The sequence below is a fragment of the Pseudophryne corroboree genome, chromosome 7 (genome assembly GCF_028390025.1).
Source record: "Pseudophryne corroboree isolate aPseCor3 chromosome 7, aPseCor3.hap2, whole genome shotgun sequence".
NCBI classification, from domain to species: Eukaryota; Metazoa; Chordata; class Amphibia; order Anura; family Myobatrachidae; genus Pseudophryne; species Pseudophryne corroboree.
Genome location: NC_086450.1, coordinates 483,577,307 through 483,599,507, shown reverse-complemented (window position 1 = coordinate 483,599,507; position 22,201 = coordinate 483,577,307). Strand labels below are relative to the sequence as shown.

Here is a 22,201-nt window from a genome sequence, read left to right as displayed (position 1 = left end):
ACATACTGTAGTCACATCAGATGCAACCAGTCACAAATGCCCACTGGGTGGCTGCTGGAAGAGTATCTTCCTGCAGCTGCCAATCTCAGGGGGTTCTCCCAGCCTCTCTGTACTCACAGTTCCACCCACATTGTGTCCCGATTACTGCTGGCCAGCAGTGGGTAGCTTGGAGGCATCACCACCTAGCAGCTGCAGAGTGGAGAAGCCACCAGAAACCACAGTGTTGCCAAAAGGAGTAGCCATTGGGGAAATCCAGATAATACCCATATGCCCCCACTGTGCAGACCCAGTGGCTGTAGGGAGGAACACCTTCCAGGGAGCACAGTAGCACCTCTTTCTCCCCCGTCAGGTCAGATTATGGCTAATTTATTGATATTTTCCAATGCATCGTGGTTTTTTTTATTTTTTTAAGAAGTAGCAAGCTATTTTTTTTTGCAATCATTTGCAGTCCCAATGTCAAGTGAACATCGGCAGAACATGCATAGAATGTAACCATCAAGGTTAAAGCATCAGTATGTTTCTAATGATTGTATACAATCAAATATTCCTACGAGACCCCATATGCAGATGCAGTATATATATACTGTATATATAGAGAGAGAGAGACAACATGTTCACAGACTCTGCACTAATAAGCAAGCGCTTAAGTCGCCCATAAGTTTATTGTGACACACTTAAACATATATATATATATATATTTAAACTAGCTTAACACTAAGAAATAACGACAGGGACACCAACTACTAGATTTAAAAGGTCAACAAGTTTTTATTGTTTGATGACCTAATTTTAGCTATGTATTGGAGGATGGCAAAGAAAGGCGTTACCAACTCACCAGCACCAGTCAACGAGAATAATACCAAATAACCTAGGAGGGGCTCACCACCACCTCCTAAAGCATAACCCGCATTGTGCAGGGCTCACCACCCTTTCATCTAGCAGAACAATGGATGAAACCGCACGGGAACGTCCGTAGTCCACCCGCAGGGGGAGGACACACTCGCCGTCTTCCAAAAAGGGGGTGCCCCACAATGACCACTTATGCAAGCTTTTGACCGCTTGCTGGCAGCGACTTTCCGCCCATCTTGCTGTCAAAGCCAACAACTATAAGAAAAGAGCAGGCAAAATAGCGAACCAAAAATCAAAGTGAAAAAATGCAGGGTGGGTGGGAGAGGCTTCCAAATGGCAAAGAGAAAGATGGCCCCCGGCACCTGCCTATAAGTACTGTATTATACACTCCTCCTACAATCTACCTAATAGGCAGACAAAAACACCTGATCCAAAATGACATCACTAAGCTAGCACTGCCCTGTCTTTAACCCATTAGTCACAAAAACGAGGGCGCTTATGTGACTTCATGCTTAGGCAGCCTTCAGCTTGCTTAAGATAAAATGTCAATGCCACACACAGATGAAGAGTGAATTCACACTTCTTAGATGTCAATATAATAATAATAAAATCCACCAATTCACTTTAAATGGCCGCTGCTCCCTTCTTGGAAATCCCAAAGTCCATTCAGGAGCAGAATCTATGGGGAAAAAAAATGTTCAGGGGGCGCTCCATTAAAAGTTTGATTTAAGGACTTCAGCTTCCGGGTGCATGCAGGAGGCAGCATGATCCGGCTGCTCCGTCCTACACTCGCTACAAAAACCTTTTAAAAGCTATCCCAAGCCTCCAAAACCTCTCCATTTCCCCCCCAGCCCTGCGGGTACCTTCAATGGAGAAATTCCTGGCTGCCCCGCAGACTGCAAAGCCGCTACAGCCACACCAAGAGAAGCGCCATGCAGAAACAAACATGGCGCCGCACACGGACATCGCGGCCACACACCCGGTGCATAAGAAAGCTGCGGCAGAGGCTCTGGAAGACACAGACACCCCGCAGGTACGGAGATCCCCTGACTCCCCTGCCACTTACAGGGATATAGTGGATGCTATTAAAAACACCATGTCCCCTTTACTAATGCAGGCTGTTTCAGACATTACTCACCAATTACAGCATCTGCAGGGCAGGGTGACTGACACTGAAAACCGTCTGGGCACATTCAGCCATGACCTGGCAGACGCCCAATACTCTATTATACAGCTTCAAAAAGAGAATTATCAACTTTGGAACAAAGTTGATGATATCGAAAATCGATCTAGGAGATGCAATATTCGTGTGGTAGGAATACCGGAATCTGTGAATGGTTCTGATCTGATGGCTTTTGTCACTAATACACTCCCAAGGCTTTTGAAGATTGAGACAGAATGCAAAGATTTAGTGATCGAGAGGGCTCACAGAGTTGGTCTCCCCCCTAAACCTCATGATAAGAGGCCATGAGTAATAGTTTTCAAGTGTTTGAACTACCTGCACAAACTGGCGAGCTTCCCGTCAAATCCAGGATTTGTCATGGGAGGGCAAACGCATATGCCTGTTTCAAGACTTTTCTGTTGAGCTTACCAGAGCAAGAAAGGCTTTTTCTCCTATATGCTCAGCCCTTGTGGCGGCAAAAAGAAAATTTGCCCTTATGTATCCCGCACGCCTGCGTATCTTTATTGCAGACAGACATTAAGATTTAATACTCCGGAGGATGCCCAGGCCTTCTTACGGGAAGATAATCTACAGATACCAGATGACATCACAGACCCCACTGCTACTGACCAGTAATTTATAACCTGAATATGCCTCAGTTCAAGATACACTGCCCATCTCTGTTTGTCCTCAAAGGTCATTTCTGGGACTCTCCATGTTAGGCTCACTATACTATATGATAGTTTTATGACGCCTCTCCAGATTCGGATTAATGCCTTCTAAATATTCTCTCTTCCCAGTACCCTGAAACTCTATTGTTATGCCCATAGGTTTTCACTTCTTCTTTTACCATGCCCAGAGGTTTTACACTTCATTTTTGTTACTAGGGTACACGGTACTTGGTACTAGGTTGTTTTCTATTTCTCTACTGTTTTTTATATTTTTTCCTGCGGAAGCACAGTGCTTATAAGCACGATATTCCTATATTAGACATGTGGTTCACACCCATGCTGATTTTGTGTATTTTCCTAGTTATGCCTTTGTCTTGACTTCCCCCTCCCTCATGTTCTCCCCTCTTGTTTCTACCCTTTTGCATTGAGACTACCTATGCTTTAATGATTGTTTACCTGCATCTACTGATAAGATGTCTACAGGATCAGATATGCCTGATGTGACTGAATTGAAGATCGGCTCGATCAACGTAGGTGGTTTCAACTCACCTGCCAAACGCCGAAAGGTACTGACTTACTTAAATAGACAAAAACTAGATATGGTTTTTATTCAGGAGTCCCATCTCACACAACAAGAAACTGTTAAGCTCCAGATGCTTAATTGGCGTCTACTAGCATCATCCTCATACAACTCAAAATCCAGAGGCGTAGTCATCTTAGCATCCAAATCACTCCCAATTGATGTTTTAACTACTGAATGTGACCCAGATGGTAGATTCCTCCTGCATTCCATCAAATTGTATTCAACAACATACACTCTATGCACTCTCTACGCACCCAACTCATATTCCAAACCCTTTCTCCAAACTCTCTTAACACGTTTGCTTCCCCATGCTTCATCCAACCTTATCTTAGGTGGAGACTTCAATTTGATTTCTAACCCTTTCCTAGATAGATCTCACCCTAAAAATAAGCCCATATCTTTACCTAAACTAGGTGTCCCCTTCCTCCTCTCATCCTTACAGTTGATTGATGTATGGAGAGCTCTAAACCCAACAGAGCGACAATTTTCCTGCTTATCCGCTGCACATCACACTCTTTCTCGCATCGACTACCTCTCACTCTCTTCTTCTCTTTTTACACATGTTACTGATTCTGGTATGGAACTGATAGTCGTCTCCGACCACTCATTAGTATGGCTGACTATAAAAACTCAGAATGAAAGATCTACACATAGAACATGGAGATTTCCAGCTCATTTAAGTAATTCCCCCAAATGTATAGCATTATTAAATAGCTCTTGGGATAACTGTTACGAATCTAACAAACATGTTCTTGCTAATGACCCATCTCTATTTTGGATGACGGCAAAGGCTGTACTGAGAGGCACTATCCTTACACAGGGTTGGACTGGCCCACAGGGGTACAGGGGAAACCACCGGTGGGCCCTACTGCCTGGGGCCCACCCCCTCCTCTAGAGATCAGGTTCCAGACTGTGGTGTTACTGATCTAGTACATTATCATGCATGTACTACAGTATTTACTGTATATATTTATCAAGGGGACCAACCCATGCAAAATGGTTAGGCAAACCAATGTGGCGGCTGGGCACACCCCCTCTAGAGACTGGCCACACCCCTAAACATGGACATCTACCACTGTATTCCCCCGGTAGGCCCTACATGCCCCAGTCCGACACTGTCCTTACATATGAATCTACAGAAAAGAAGAAATATTCTCAAACTTATGTAACCTTACAGCAATTACTCACTGATGCTTATTCGGCGTTCAGCCAAAACCCTTTCATCCAATAATAGAGATTCCTATTTAACAGCTAAAATGAAATTTGAAGAAGTACTCCAATCTTTAACAGATAAACACCAGTTTACTTCTAATTACCGCTTCCATAGGTATGGTAATAAGACTAGCAAGCTCTTATCCAACATCCTAAATGGTACCAGACCACCAATGAGAATTCATCCTCTACTCCTCCCTGATGGATCACATACTACTTCAAATATGCAAATGACTCACATAATGAGAGAATATTTCGCTGATATCTATTCACACCCCCAACCGGTTCCAGTTGCCTCGTCTTCCACCACTTCTTCTCTACCTATATACCACTCAGACTCTTACTGGTCTACTCTCCTCTATCCTCAACTCTCTTCTAAACTTGCCTCTTCTCTGACCCAACCAATCACCCTAACTGAAATACAACAAGCTATTAAATCTCTGAAGCCAGCAAAAGCCCCAGGCCCTGCTGGCTTCAGTGGGGACTTTTATAGATTATTGGAACCAAAGATTAGTACAGTCTTAGTATCCTTTTTTAATTATATCCTATTCAATGAAACCCTCCCCCTATATTTTAACTCGGCAATACTTAAGCTTTTGCCTAAACTGGGTAGAGATCACTCCCATCCTGGCTTCTATAGGCCTATTTCATTATTAAATTGTGACTATAAACTTCTTACCAAAATCCTTGCGACACACCTAAACCCACTTCTCCCTTCCCTAATCCATAAAGATCAATCCGGATTTGTCAAAGGCCGATATTACCTTACCAACATTCGCTAGGTCCTGGCTGCCGTAGAGGCAGGGTGTAAGGGAACAGGTACGGCCAGTGGAAATGTCATTCTCTCAATTGATGCTGAAAAAGCTTTTGATTTAGTACACTGGTCGCACCTTGGAAAGATTTTGATTCCCCCTGCCTTTATTTCCTTTATCAAAATGCTATATAATTCCCCCTCCTCTCAAGTCTCTTGTAACGGCTTCCTGTCGCCACCCTTCCCAATTCTTAAAGGAACCAGGCAAGGATGTCCCCTTTCCCCCCTTTTATTTATTTTAGCGATTGAACCCCTTGCCATCGCCCTATGTTCATGTCCTACATTTCAAGGTATTACATTTTTTTCCTCTGAATTAAAAGTCTCCCTTTTTGCGGACAACATGCTTCTTTTTGTTTCTGATCCGGAAAATTCCCTCCCAGCCGTTTTAGATATAATTAACTATTTTAGCCCCATCTCCGGCTATAAAATTAATATAACCAAATCAGAACTACTACCTATATCAACACTGCCTCAAATTCTATACTCCCTCCCTACTATATCCCAATTCCATATCCAGACCTCCCAAATTAAGTACTTGGGCGTCCAGGTCCCTAATAATCCTCGCTTACTCTACTCTGCTAATTTTCTTCCTCTCCTTTCTAAAATCTCCACACAACTGGACTCATGGTCCAAACTCCCGCTCTCTCTATTGGGTAGAACTGCTGTATTGAAAAGTGTAGTTTTTCCCAAAATTTATTACTCCCTGCAAATGTTACCATGCATTATTTCGAGATGTGACATTTCTACTCTCGAAAAATCATGTCTACTTTTTTATGGAACGGAAAACGTCCAAGAATGGCCATAAAGAAACTGTATCATTATAAAACCAATGATGGTTTGGGTATCCCGAATTTCTCATCATATGCACTCTCTACACATTTCAAAATTATTGCTGACTGGCTTATGGATACTTCAGTATATATAGATAAGACCCTGGAACAGAATATATTCTATCCATTCTCACCAGGGGCCTTGCTACTTACACCACTTAAGCTTATACCCTCTCACATTCTTAATCATGTTCTCTTCAGAGATACTTATAATAGTTGGCTCCGCCTTAGTAAATCTTTCAAGTCACCACACACACACTCGTCCTTTGTTCCGTTATGGGGAAACCCCAATTTCACCCCATCTCTTTCTAATCCTGCATTCCGTCTTTGGCACCAAAAAGGGCTTAACTTAGCCACAAAACTATTTGACCCAGGAGGATGTCTACTGCCCTTCACTTCTCTAAAAGACACCTATGATCTCCCTAACTCCCACTTTTATTTATATCTTCAGGCGAGGCACTTTGCACAAGCCTTGCTCCCCTCACCCACTCTACGCACTCATCCTCATTCACTAGATGCACTACTACATTCCCTCTACACACGAAAATTCTAATCTAAACACTTATATTCTATTCTTATTAACCTTCAGTCTGACAATCACCTTGATGTTCTCGTACAAAATTGGAATAGTGATATCCCCGCGTTCACGCGAGCCGATCTTCATTCTTCTCATTCCCATAAGATTATGAGTGTCCTCCACTCAGCTTACTTGCAGGAGGTTCATTTTAAGTCTATACAAAGACTTTATATAGCACCTCCTCAAAGGAGACACATGATCTCATCGGAATCAGGTTTATGCCCCAAATGCTCTATGGCAAATGCTAAATACTTTCACTGCTTCTGGTCCTGCTCCAAAATACTAAAATTCTGGCGTAAAGTCATTCTATTCATTAATTCCTCAATGAATTTAAGATTACTCCCGAGCCCTTTGGCCTGCCTCTGTCTGAATTTTAAAGAATGGAACCTCCCCCACGCTACCCACTGTGTTTCACCCTTCCTTATCATTACCCTAACACTAGCTAAGAAACTCATATTAATACATTGGATTAAGAAATCTGCTCCCTCTATACAGGAACTCAAATGCAAATTACTTCAGTTGATTTTCTTTGACAAAAGAACGATTTCATTAAGTCCAGACTCGAACTATGACAAATTTGTTTCAAAATGGGGTACATACATATCTTCGCTTGACACCGATACTAGTTCGTCTATATGGCATAATATTAATGTATTTTAAGATGCTAGGTAGATAAATATATGTCCTCTCCTTCCCCCACCCCCCTCCCTCGTGCCTTTTTCCCATGGTATGTCCTTGTCTACCCCCCCCCCTCTCTTTTCTTCACTTTCATATTATTGTTGTTGTTACTGTGTATGTAGAAGGATACATAGCCCAGGTTTCTAAACGTACCGTTGTATGCTATTGATGATATCTCATTATGTAAATGTACGATACCAGTCTCTATTACGTACCAGTATTCGGTTCTGATCACCTTCACTATTGCAAAGGACTATAACCTTGTTCCTTACATGCTATGTTTTTCCTATTCATGTCTATGATATTTGTTTGTGAAAATAAAAAATATTGAAACCAAAAAGTTTGATTTAAAATCGCCACCAGTCAGCATATAGAAAGCAGTATGTAACCGCCCGTTCCCCTAAACACAATAGTGTGCATGGCTCAACAATGATACTCCAGGCACACACCGTCACTCCTGCACTCATACTGCCGGGTTCTCCACCCACACTGTGGTCGCTTGCTGTCATGTGGCGGCCCCTGCAAACCAGTCAGTGGCGTGGGGGGAGATTCCGACAGTATGGTACTCTGAATTTTTTTTAAATTGGCCTCAGTGTCCTATACAATTCCTACCATACCAGCTGGCGTGTATACATAGGCAGAAATAATGATTGTCACTTAAGGATTTGAAAGAGAAAGTATATTGTGAACAACATTTTCTAACTGTGTGTCCAATTATCTCTGTATACAGATGGAGCCATCTTTATCTTGGCCTTTAATAGGATTAATTGAGCCTGGGCAGTCAGATTTAATCCCCTGCTGTAATGACTTAATCCCCTGATGCATTGTTCTCTCTGTATTGTATTGCGGCTGAGAACAATAGATGAAGGCTTTATGCTGATAATCCATGGTGTGCCTAGGCGCAGCAGAGAGGCCAAGATAACTGTGGCTCCATCTGTATGTATAATGATGCAATTCACCCCAGCCCACCTAGTGGTCATCTGCATCTCCTCTCCAAGAGACGGTGGTGGTGGAGTATGCAGGTGCTAGGCTGAAGCTTTGTATAGGGTGCAGAGAGACCTTGCACCGGCCCTGCTTCTTCCTGCATTCGGCTCAGACACCAGCAGGAAGTTGCACCCAAGGCAGGCAGCAACTTTATGGAAGGGAAATACTAAGGCAGCAGCCAAGTACAAGCGATTGTCTTACATTCCTTTGCAAATTGGGGGGTGTTACTGGTGACAGCAAAGTGTGTATGTATCTTAAGCAAAGCAACCGCTACCCTCCCACCGCATATACCCAGCAGGAAATACTGATTGCTCTCCATTGGTGGACACTCAGCACCTGATTCATATTTGTAAGTAAAGCAAAAAATCAAGCAGCTGGGCAAAACCATGTTGCACTGCAGGTGGGGCAGATGCAGTGCTACAAGTATGATGGTACGGGGTGGTACTGTGTACTAGTAAGAAATTGGCAGCTGGTATGCCGTACCGCCGGGCTGCCACCTTGCAGTCACTGTGTTGGGGAGAGGAGAGCGCAGTCAGTCCAGTCTCTCTCCCCCCGGAATCCGCAGCGGCGGTGTGTATCACAATCAGGTTCCGGTTCCGGCAGCCAATCAAGAGACTCCACTGTCAGAACACGAGCTCTGATTGGCTCACGGACCGGCGCCTGATTTGAGATACACGACGCTGCCACCACAGGAGACCAGACTGAGGGCAGGAGAGGGGCAGGGGAGGCACGTGCTGTGCTTTTCTCTCCCCGGCACAGAGACACTGCAAAGCTGACCCCAAGCTGCAGCAGCAGCAGTGGTGAGTTGCACTGCTACGTTCATATGTGTATCTGGCACTATTGGGGAATATGTGTATCTGGTACTACACTACTGGGGTCATATGTGCAACTGGAACTACACTACTGGGGTCATATGTGTATATGGTACTACACTACTGGGGCCATATGTGTATCTGGTACTACACTACTGGGGTCATATATGTATCTGGCACTATTGGGGGCATATGTGTATCTGGCATTACACTACTGGGGGCAAATGTGCAACTGGCACTGTGAAGGCATATGTGTATCTGGCACTGTGGGGGCATATCTGGTACTGTGGAGGCATATCTGGCACCATGGGGGCATATGTGTATCTGGCACTGTGGGGGAATATCTGGATATCTGGCACTGTGGTGTCATATGTGTATCTGGCACTGTGGGGGCATATTTGCATCTGGCCCAGTGGGGGCATATCTGGCACTATGCGGGCATATCTGGCACCGTGGGAGCATTTGTGTATCTGGCACTGTGGGAGCATATGTGGCACTGTGGGGGCATATGTGTATTTGGCACTGTGGTAGTATATGTGTATCTGGCACTGTGGAGTCATATCTGGCACTATGGGGGCATATGTGGCACTGTTGGGGCATATGTGTATCTGGCACTGTGGTGATATATTTATATCTGGCACCATGGGGGCATATGTGTATCTGGCACTGTGGGGGCATATGTGGCACTGTGGGTGCATATGTGTATCTGACACTGTGGTGGTATATTTGTATCTGGCACTGTGGAGGCATATCTGGCACTGTGGGGGCATAGGTGTATCTGGCATTGCACTACTGGAGCCATATGTGGGCAGAATATACTAAAGGGAAAATGCAGTAAAACACCAATTTTCATATGTACTACCCCCGGCCGCCGTGTTTTCGCCCCTGAGGGTATCACCATCTTTTGAAGGCTATACACTATATATACACTATGGGGTATATGCAATTGCGGTCGAATTCCCGAAATTGTCGAAAAACTGTACTTTTTCGCCAAAAAAAAAAAAATCGACAATGCAATTCAGTACTTTACGTCAAAAAAACGGACTTTCAAAATTTGACTTTTTGAAATTCGACATTTGTCAAATTCGACTTTTCTGCAATGGTACAAATGCGGCAATTCGACAAAAGTATATTCAATTGAAGTTAGGAAATTCGACAACAGTGCTTTTAGACAGTAAATTCGTTATTTTCAATCCGCCACACTTTGGTGGGTGAATCTAATAAAAAAAAATTAAAACATGTTTTTTTTGGTGTTTTTTTTATTGGTAATAGCATATCTATTTATATTAGAAGGGATTAGGTACTTGGTTTGTCTTTTTGGGAGGCACAAGTATTATTTATATATTTTTAAAAATATTCTTATTAATTTTTTTTTATTTTTTTTTAATGGAATGGTAAAATCCCGGAAAAAAATGGCGTGGGGTGCCCCCTCCAAAGCATAACCAGCCTCGGGCTCTTCGAGCCGGTCCTGGTTCTAAAAATCCGGGGGAAAAATGGACAGGTGATCCCCCGTATTTTTAAAACCAGCACCGGGCTTTGCGCCTGGTTCTGGTGCAAAAAATACGGGGGACAAAAAGAGTAGGGGTCCCCCGTATTTTTTACACCAGCATCGGGCTCCACTAGCTGGACAGATAATGCCACAGCCGGGGGTCACTTTTATACAGCACCCTGCGGCCGTGGCATTAAATATCCAACTAGTCACCCCTGGCCGGGGTACCCTGGGGGAGTGGGGACCCCTTCAATCAAGGGGTCCCCCCCCCCCAGCAACCCAAGGGCCAGGGGTGAAGCCCGAGGCTGTCCCCCCCATCCAAGGGCTGCGGATGGGGGGCTGATAGCCTTGAGAAAATGACAAGAATATTGTTTTTTCCTGTAGTACTACAAGTCCCAGCAAGCCTCCCCCGCAAGCTAGTACTTGGAGAACCACAAGTACCAGCATGCGGGAGAAAAACGGGCCCGCTGGTACCTGTAGTACTACTGGGAAAAAAAATACCCAAATAAAAACAGGAGACACACACCTTGAGAGTAAAACTTTATTGCACACCTGTCGACACACACATACTTACCTATGTTGACACGAAGCAGTCGGTCCTCTTCTCCAAGTAGAATCCACGGGTACCTGAAAATAAAAGATAATTATACTCACCTCAATCCAGTGTCCAGATATAAATCCTCGTACTTGGCAAAACAAATAAATGAACACCCGGACCAGCGGACTGAAAGGGGTCCCATGTTTACACATGGAACCCCTTTCCCCGAATGCAGAGACCCCCCCCCCCCCCCCCCCCCGTGACTGCTGTCACAGAAAGGTCTCTTAAGCCAATCAGCGAGCGCAACGTCCTGGCACTCTGCTGATTGGCTGCATGTCTGAGCTGTCAGACAGCGCATCGCAAAGCCTCTCCATTATACTCAATGGTGGGAACTTTGCGTCAGCGGTGAGGTCACCCGCGGTCAGCGGCTGACCGCGGGTAACCCCACCGCTGACGGCAAAGTTCCCACCATTGAAAGTAATGGAGAGGCTTTGCGATGCGCTGTCTGAGGTCACACGCGCATACAGCCAATCAGGTGAGTGCAACGAAGTAGCACTTCCTGATGGGCTGAAGGGACCTTGGTGACAGCAGTCACGTGGGGTCCCGGCATTTGGGGAAAGGGGTTCCATGTGTAAACATGGGACCCCTTTCAGTCCACTGGTCCGGGTGTTCGTTTATTTGTTTTGCCAAGTACGAGGAGTTATATCTGGACACTGGATTGAGGTGAGTATAATTTTATTCACAGGTACCCCGGATCGTCGGATCAGGAGACGTGGCAGTCGGCGGGTCAACATAGGTAAGTATGTGTGTGTCGGCAGGTGTGCAATAAAGTTTTACTCTCAAGGTGTGTGTTTCCTGTTTTTATTTGGGTATTTTTTTTCCAGTAGTACTACAGGTACCAGCGGGCCCGTTTTTCTCCCGCATGCTGGTACTTGTGGTTCTCCAAGTACCAGCTTGCGGGGGAGGCTTGCTGGGACTTGTAGTACTACAGGAAAAAACAATATTCTTGTCATTTTCTCAAGGCTATCATCCCCCCATCCGCAGCCCTTGGATGGGGGGTACAGCCTCGGGCTTCACCCCTGGCCCTTGGGTGGCTGGGGGGGGGACCCCTTGATTGAAGGGGTCCCCACTCCCCCAGGGTACCCCGGCCAGGGGTGACTAGTTGGATATTTAATGCCACGGCCGCAGGGCGCTGTATAAAAGTGACCCCCGGCTGTGGCATTATCTGTCCAGCTAGTGGAGCCCGATGCTGGTGTAAAAAATACGGGGGACCCCTACTCTTTTTGTCCCCCGTATTTTTTGCACCAGCACCAGGCGCAGAGCCTGGTGCTGGTTTTAAAAATACGGGGGATCCCCTGTCCATTTTTCCCCCGGATTTTTAGAACCAGGACCAGCTCGAAGAGCCCGAGGCTGGTTATGCTTTGGAGGGGGGACCCCACGCCATTTTTTTTCGTGTTTTTTCCCGTTTTTACCTGTTTTTAAAAAATCGGAACAAAATCAGTCAAATCGGCCGTTTTTCGTCAGCGGGAATGTCGAATCCGTTTTTTATTGAATATGGTCAATTTCGGCACCCACTTGCCGAAATTAGACTGTCGAATTGTGTCGAATTGAAAAACGGATGAAAAATTGCCGCGATTCGCCGCTAATTGCATATACCCCTATATAAGCCTATGGGCTTCTAACTGCTGGCCGCCGCATCCCGCCGACTCTGCCGCTCCGTGCTGCTGACGCCTCTCCCCGGCATACCTCCATCCAGGCAGCTCTGGTCCCGGAAGCTAAACTTCTCCTCCCCCTAGCAACACAGCCGGAGGTCCTTCCGGCTGCAGGGAGGAGAAGGAGGCATACGGGACAGTCTGCTGCCTACATGTCGCGCTGGGAGGAGATGGTAACCCCAGGGAGGTGACAGAGTCCCCCGGAACACCACCTCACAGGTATCGCGGGGGCCTCCGTCACCGCATTGCAATGTTAAATCACATATGTTAGTACTTATGTCATTAACATCGCTGTAATGGGTGGCAAGGGGTTAATACATCCTGCCCATGTTTATCTGGCAATATTGGGGCATTTGTGTATTTGACACTACACTATTGAGGGAATATGTGTATCTGGCACTATTGGGGGCATATGTGCAACTGGCACTGTGAAGGCATATGTGTATCTGGCACTGTGGGGGCATATCTGGTACTGTGGAGGCATATCTGGCACCATGGGGGCATATGTGCATCTGGCACTGTGGGGGAATATCTGGATATCTGGCACTGTGGGGTCATATGCGTATCTGGCTCTGTGGGGGCATATTTGCATCTGGCCCAGTGGGGGCATATCTGGCACTATGCGGGCATATCTGGCACCGTGGGAGCATATGTGTATCTGGCACTGTGGGAGCATATGTGGTACTGTGGGGGCATATGCGTATTCGGCACTGTGGTAGTATACTGTATGTGTATCTGGCACTGTGGAGTCATATCTGGCACTATGGGGGCATATGTGGCACTGTTGGGGCATATGTGTATCTGGCACTGTGGTGATATATTTATATCTGGCACCATGAGGGCATATGTGTATCTGGCACTGTGGGGGCATATGTGGCACTGTGGGTGCATATGTGTATCTGACACTGTGGTGGTATATTTGTATCTGGCACTGTGGAGGCATATCTGGCACTGTGGGGGCATAGGTGTATCTGGCATTGCACTACTGGAGGCATATGTGGGCAGAATGTACTAAAGGGAAAATGCAGTAAAACACCAATTTTCATATGTACTACCCCCGGCCGCCGTGTTTTCGCCCCTGAGGGTATCACCATCTTTTGAAGGCAATACACTATATATACACTATATAAGCCATTTGGCTTCTTACTGCTGGCCGCCGCATCCCGCCGACTCTGCCGCTCCGTGCTGCTGATGCCTCTCCCCGGCATACCTCCATCCAGGCAGCTCTGGTCCCGGAAGCTAAACTTCTCCTCCCCCTAGCAACACAGCCGGAGGTCCTTCCGGCTGCAACGAGGAGAAGGAGGCATACGGGACAGTCTGCTGCCTACATGTCGCGCTGGGAGGAGATCGTAACCCCAGGGAGGTCTCAGAGACCCCCGTAACACCACCTCACAGGTATCGCGGGGGCCACCGTCACCGCATTGCAATGTTAAATCACATATGTTAGTACTTATGTCATTAACATCGCTGTAATGGGTGGCAAGGGGTTAATACATCCTGCCCATGTGTATATGGCAATATTGGGGCATTTGTGTATTTGACACTACACTATTGAGGGAATATGTGTATCTGGCACTGCACTATTGGGGTCAGATATGTATCACGCCCCCTATATGTGTATCACGCCCCCCATTTTCATTAGCCACACTCCATATGGCATGTTGCCACACTCATTTATTGGCGTGCACACAGTACCACGAATAATTATTTTTCTACTTACACCACTGGGCAAATGTAATATGTGCAGAGAGAGTTAGATCTAGGTGGGGTGTGTTCAAATCAACTTCTAGTCTCTCCAGGGGGGGAGCTGCATTAGCACTCCCCTCTGTGTCCTCTCGCTTAAGATGACTGCTCCAACTGCTGCCAACTGTCACACTAGCCAGCCTCTCACTGGAGCTGCATGTGACCTCCAACTGTCACACCAGCCAGCCTCTCTCTGGAGCTGCTTGTGACCTCCAACTGTCACAATAGCCAGCCTCTCTCTGGAGCTGCATGTGACCTTCAACTGTCACACTAGCCAGCCTCTCTCTGGAGCTGCATGTGACCTCCAACTGTCACACTAGCCAGTCTCTCTCTGAAGCTGCATGTGACCTCCAACTGTCACACTAGCCAGCCTATCTTTGGAGCTGCATGTGACCTCCAACTGTCACACTAACTAGAGATGTGCACAGGAAATTTTTCGGGTTTTGTGTTTTGGTTTTGGGTTCGGTTCCGTGGCCGTGTTTTGTGTTCAAATGCGTTTTGGCAAAACCTCACCGAATTTTTTTTGTCGGATTCGGGTGTGTTTTGGATTCGGGTGTTTTTTTTAAAAAACCCTAAAAAACAGCTTAAATCATAGAATTTGGGGGTCATTTTGATCCCAAAGTATTATTTACCTCAATAACCATAATTTCCACTCATTTTCAGTCTATTCTGAACACCTCACACCTCACAATATTATTTTTAGTCCTAAAATTTGCACCGAGGTCGCTGGATGACTAAGCTCAGCGACCCAAGTGGCCGACACAAACACCTGGCCCATCTAGGAGTGGCACTGCAGTGTCACGCAGGATGGCCCTTCCAAAAAACACTCCCCAAACAGCACATGACGCAAAGAAAAAAAGAGGCGCAATGAGGTAGCTGTGTGACTAAGCTCAGCGACCCAAGTGGCCGACACAAACACCTGGCCCATCTAGGAGTGGCACTGCAGTGTCAGGCAGGATGGCCCTTCCAAAAAATACTCCCCAAACAGCACATGACACAAAGAAGAAAAAAAAGAGGCGCAATGAGGTAGCTGTGTGACTAAGCTCAGCGACCCTAGTGGCCGACACAAACACCTGGCCCATCTAGGAGTGGCACTGCAGTGTCAGGCAGGATGGCCCTTCCAAAAAACACTCCCCAAACAGCACATGACGCAAAGAAAAAAAGAGGCGCAATGAGGTAGCTGTGTGAGTAAGCTCAGCGACCCTAGTGGCCGACACAAACACCTGGCCCATCTAGGAGTGGCACTGCAGTGTCACGCAGGATGGCCCTTCAAAAAAACACTCCCCAAACAGCACATGACGCAAAGAAAAAAAGAGGCGCAATGAGGTAGCTGTGTGAGTAAGTTAAGCGACCCTAGTGGCCGACACAAACACCTGGCCCATCTAGGAGTGGCACTGCAGTGTCACGCAGGATGGCCCTTCAAAAAAACACTCCCCAAACAGCACATGACGCAAAGAAAAAAAGAGGCGCAATGAGGTAGCTGTGTGACTAAGCTCAGCGACCCAAGTGGCCGACACAAACACCTGGCCCATCTAGGAGTGGCACTGCAGTGTCAGGCAGGATGGCCCTTCCAAAAAATACTCCCCAAACAGCACATGACGCAAAGAAAAAAAGAGGCGCAATGAGGTAGCTGTGTGAGTAAGCTAAGCGACCCTAGTGGCCGACACAAACACCTGGCCCATCTAGGAGTGGCACTGCAGTGTCACGCAGGCTGGCCCTTCCAAAAAACACTCCCCAAACAGCACATGACGCAAAGAAAAATGAAAGAAAAAAGAGGTGCAAGATGGAATTGTCCTTGTGCCCTCCCACCCACCCACCCTTATGTTGTATAAACAGGACATGCACACTTTAACCAACCCATCATTTCAGTGACAGGGTCTGCCACACGACTGTGACTGAAATGACTGGTTGGTTTGGACCCCCACCAAAAATGAAGCAATTAATCTCTCCTTGCACAAACTGGCTCTACAGAGGCAAGATGTCCACCTCATCATCATCCTCCGATTCATCACCGTGTACATCCCCCTCCTCACAGATTATCAATTCGTCCCCACTGGAATCCACCATCACAGCTCCCAGTGTACTTTGTGGAGGCAATTGCTGCTGGTGAATGTCTCCATGGAGGAATTGATTATAATTCATTTTAATGAACATCATCTTCTCCACATTATCTGGAAGTAACCTCGTACGCCGATTGCTGACAAGGTGAGCGGCGGCACTAAACACTCTTTCGGAGTACACACTTGTGGGAGGGCAACTTAGGTAGAATAAAGCCAGTTTGTGCAAGGGCCTCCAAATTGCCTCTTTTTCCTGCCAGTATACGTACGGACTGTCTGACGTGCCTACTTGGATGCGGTCACTCATATAATCCTCCACCATTCTTTTAATGGGGAGAGAATCATATGCAGTGACAGTAGACGACATGTCCGTAATCGTTGGCAGGTCCTTCAGTCCGGACCAGATGTCAGCATCAGCAGTCGCTCCAGACTGCCTGCATCACCGCCAGCGGGTGGGCTCGGAATTCTGAGCCTTTTCCTCGCACCCCCAGTTGCGGGAGAATGTGAAGGAGGAGATGTTGACGGGTCGCGTTCCGCTTGACTTGACAATTTTCTCACCAGCAGTTCTTTGAACCCCTGCAGACTTGTGTCTGCCAGAAAGAGAGATCCAAGGTAGGTTTTAAATCTAGGATCGAGCACGGTGGCAAAAATGTAGTGCTCTGATTTCAACAGATTGACCACCCGTGAATCCTTGTTAAGCGAATTAAGGGCTCCATCCACAAGTCCCACATGCCTAGCGGAATCGCTCTGTGTTAGCTCCTCCTTCAATGTCTCCAGCTTCTTCTGCAAAAGCCTGATAAAGGGAATGACTCAGGCTGGCAGTGTCTGAACTGACTTCACGTGTGGCAAGTTCAAAAGGTTGCAGAACCTTGCACAACGTTGAAATCATTCTCCACTGCGCTTAAGACAGGTGCATTCCACCTCCTATATCGTGCTCAGTTGTATAGGCTTGAATGGCCTTTTGCTGCTCCTCCAACCTCTGAAGCATATAGAGGGTTGAATTCCACCTCGTTACCACTTCTTGCTTCAGATGATGGCAGGGCAGGTTCAGGCTTTTTTGGTGTTGCTCCAGTCTTCTGTACGTGGTGCCTGTACGCCGAAAGTGTCCCGCAATTCTTCTGGCCACCGACAGCATCTCTTGCACGCCCCTCTCGTTTTTTAAATAATTCTGCACCACCAAATTCAAGGTATGTGCAAAACATGGGACGTGCTGGAATTTGCCCATATTTAATGCACACACAATATTGCTGGCGTTGTTCGATGCCACAAATCCACAGGAGAGTCCAATTGGGGTAAGCCATTCTGCGATGATCTTCCTCAGTTGCCGTAAGAGGTTTTTAGCTGTGTGCGTATTCTGGAAAGCGGTGATACAAAGCGTAGCCTGCCTAGGAAAGAGTTGGCGTAGCTTCCTTCTGGCTCCTGTGGGTCCCTCAGGGAGGGACCCACAGGAGCCATAAGGAAGCTACTGACTGTTGCTGCAGAATCCCGGGGAACAGCATTTAAAGTGCTTTTGGGTGGACATTTTTTGACACCCCAGCAATTCTGGTGCGTGGGCTCACCAATTTGTGGTGGATCTTAGTATTTGATTATGAATTTTACTCTGCCAACTTGCACATTAAGGTTGTGCTTTTAAATGTACATGTCTTGTGCTGCACTTTAAATAAATTATTCTTGCACATTGGAAAAAACAATACTTCACTATATATCGTCATTTCCTCCTAATTTTGGGTATCTCACTCCCATGTGGAGTGGTGAAGTGGTGGAGTAATTTGAAGGAGACAAGCCGTGTACCATCGTAGACCAAAGGAAGTGACACAACAAGCGTATTTGGGTGGGCGCTACTGACACCCCACGAACTCCGGTACGTAGGCTCGCCGTTTTATGGTGGATTCCAGTTCTTGACCCTTCTTTCTTTACACTTATTGACCATGTGTGACTTGACTCATCACCTTATGTGAATGGACTTCAGTCTTACTGTACTTCACCATATATTTCTCTCTTTCTATTTTGGGAACACCATTTAAACTGGAGCGGGGAACTGTTGCTGAATAGAGAGCTCTTCAATAGACACGAACATTTTCCGTCTGGACTGAGAACATTGCCCTTAGTGACCCAGGGAGCGCACCCCAACAAAACCCTAGAACATTAACAGCTTCCTCAGGAGTTGCATGTGACCTCCAACTGTCACACTAGCCATCACAAGACATATTAGATCCACCCAAGGCAGCATATTATTGTAGCATGGGGGTCCACATGTGGGTATAGTAGCACTATACACTGTTGGGGTATCACAGTTGGGGCATCATTTTGCCCAGTTTGATTGTCTGCTTTACTTGCAAACATAAATCAGCCTCTTTGGGCACATGAATTTATTAAGTACACTGTGATATCTAATTAATGACCCAGGGAATGCACCTCACATGTAGATATTGGCTGGGATAAAATGTCCTCAGCCATGTACTGTAGTTCTGAAAGTGGAGCTGCGAGCTATGGAATGTAAATCCAGAGCAATTCATGTGGAAAACTGTCCAGACAAAACAGTGTTTTATGGGTTTAATACAATGATCACATATTGTACTAAATAGTAACATTTATTTCCTGCTTTAGGGAATTTGGGGACAAATCAGTATGTACGCTGAATGGAGTTGGCTGCGGGCTTGCTGTGGTGGGGATGGGTTAGGAGCCAATGGGTGAGGATGTGCCAACACAGGTTTCCGTCATTACCATGATGCACATTGACTTCCACAATCCTTTGGTGGCTGGCACAGCAGCTGATCACCTGGAAGTGCTGAGGAGAGACTCAGTATGGGGAAGAGAGAGGAAACAGAGAAAAACAGAGGAAGGTGATGAATATATAAAAGATATGAAACCAGGATAAAGAGAAGAGAGAAACAGGCAAAACAGGGATACTACAAAATAGAGAGAGCCAGGCACAGAGAAGTATTAGAAATTATTATTGCCTGAAAAATATTTTCTTGTAGGAATTAGTCTCACTGGATAAAATGTATATATGTAAATCTATATGCATTTCAATGTGCCATAATTATGTGTTGCTGAATATACCAGATTAAAACATGACCTTTCTATTACTATTAGCATAAAAATGTATTGTTAATCAAGTTCAGTTGAATAAAATCATCCATTATTGAAAAGGTTACGTTCTGGGTTAGTACAGTATATCTACAAATGTTGCAGAGAACAAATAAAACGAGACAGTAACTTTCTTAGTAATCGCTTTCTGACTTGGGGGGTCATTCCGAGTTGTTCGCTCGTTGGCCCTCATTCCGAGTTGTTCGCTCGCAAGCTGCTTTTAGCAGCTTTGCACACGCTAAGCCGCCGCCTACTGGGAGTGAATCTTAGCTTATCAAAAATGCGAACGAAATATTAGCAAAATTGCGAATAGACTGCTCTGTGCAGTTTCTGAGTAGCTCCAGACTTACTCGGCATCTGCGATCAGTTCAGTGCTTGTCGTTCCGTTGCGAGAAAAAAATAACGGGGGGTCATTCCGAGTTGTTCGCTCGTTTTTTTTTTCTCGCAACGGAGCGATTAGTCGCTAATGCGCATGCGCAATGTCCGCAGTGCGACTGCGCCAAGTAAATTTGCTATGCAGTTAGGAATTTTACTCACGGCATTACAAGGTTTTTTCTTCGTTCTGGTGATCGTACTGTGATTGACAGGAAGTGGGTGTTTCTGGGCGGAAACTGGCAGTTTTATGGGAGTGTGTGAAAAAACGCTACCGTTTCTGGGAAAAACGCGGGAGTGGCTGGAGAAACGGAGGAGTGTCTGGCCGAACGCTGGGTGTGTTTGTGACGTCAAATCAGGAACGACAAGCACTGAACTGATCGCAGATGCCGAGTAAGTCTGGCGCTACTCAGAAACTGCTAAGAAGTGTCTATTCGCAATTCTGCTAATCTTTCGTTCGCAATTTTGATAAGCTAAGATTCACTCCCAGTAGGCGGCGGCTTAGCGTGTGCAAAGCTGCTAAAAGCAGCTTGCGAGCGAACAACTCGGAATGAGGGCCTTTGTTCTTTACAGGACCCTTGGAGCAATAATACAATAAATGGGATGTTTTTGTGCCTTCTTGTAGATGATGTTAGGCTTTGGGAGGAAGCAATGAGGAAATAACATGATCCATTATTACATCACTAAGAAGTTCCACTGTTTTTTTAAAAAACATTGTGTACTTGACTTTCATTTGTATTGATAGAAAGAAAAGTGCTTATTTATTTGTAGGCAAGTACTGTTGCTCCTTTCTGCAAGTATTGTTGGTATTGGTGATGGCTTCAGATAGAACGGTTACAGGATAACCCAACTCTGAATATATCTGCAAGACCTGCAACTGTTCATGGTCAGCATCTGTGTAGGAGCTCTTTCTTTTTTAGAGGACATAGGGCCAAATTCAGACCTGATCACTGTTGTTCATTTTTGAGAGGTCTGCGATCAGATAGCCGCCGCCCATAGAGAGTGAAAACCCGCCTCGCGCAAGTGTGCGAATGCATGTGTACAGCGTGCAAATATTTCACCAGGCAGTGGACATCTGCAAATCCATTTGCAACTCACTCACCATCGAATGATTTTCCAGTCTGTGCGCAGCCCAGGATTTACTCCTACAGTGCGATAGAATCAGGCTGATCGGGGCCAGAGCTGACGTCACACACCCTCCCTGGGAACGCTTGAGAACGCCTGCGTTTTACCTGACACTCCCAGAAAATGGCCAGTTACCACCCCCAAACACCCGCTTCCTGTCAATCACCTTGAGTACGCCTAGCGATCTAAATTTTCACACCATTCTGTCACTGTTTGTCATCGCACCTGCGCATTGTGGTGCATATGGATGCGCAGTCGTTCGATAATCGTGCACTGTGCGATTCGCACAGCAGCGATCAGATCTGAATTAGGCCCATAGGTGTGTGAAAGGTATAATTTACTTTCATCTAGAAAAATAACCATTTCTTTATAGTGGAGAAACTGTAACTGTTTATGCCCACTTGTTTAATGTGTATTATTGTAGCAACATTATAATATATCAGCCTCCAAAACCATACCTACAGTACATAATAAATTTTTATACAATTAATCGTGAAAGTGAATTTTAAATTCAAAGCGTTATTGCTAATAGATATAAAATATTAATTAAAACCATCTTCTGATCCATTTAAACTAGAGATGAGTGGGTTCGGTTATGTCCTGGCTGTCACTGTGTTATACAGGGTGCAGGAGCACTGTCCTCTTGTATGCTGTAAAATATAGGGGTGCTGCTGGCCCTGTATGTTGCAAAATTTCAGAGGTGCAGTTGTTAAAAATTAAAAGCACACTGCTCCTGTATGCTGTAAAATATAGGGAGCTGCTGTTCAAAAAACATTATACTGGCCCTGTATGTTGTAAAAATTCAGGGGTGCAGTTGTTAAAAATTAAAAACACACTGCTGTATGCTGTAAAATATAGGGGTGTTGCTGTTCAAATAACATTACACTGGCCTTGTATGTTGTAAAA

The 22,201-nt window shown here is 45.8% G+C and overlaps 1 protein-coding gene across 1 annotated transcript in view; it reads right to left on the bottom strand.

Annotated features, from left to right (window-relative positions):
• Positions 1-14,793, bottom strand: part of LOC134943895 (uncharacterized) — a 102,372-nt gene extending 87,579 nt beyond the window's left edge. Inside the window, exon 1 of the mRNA XM_063932465.1 lies at positions 14,629-14,793. The gene's annotated coding sequence lies outside the window, so the exon portion shown is untranslated. The remainder of the gene's footprint in view (positions 1-14,628) is intronic.
• Positions 14,794-22,201: the final 7,408 nt, after the last annotated feature.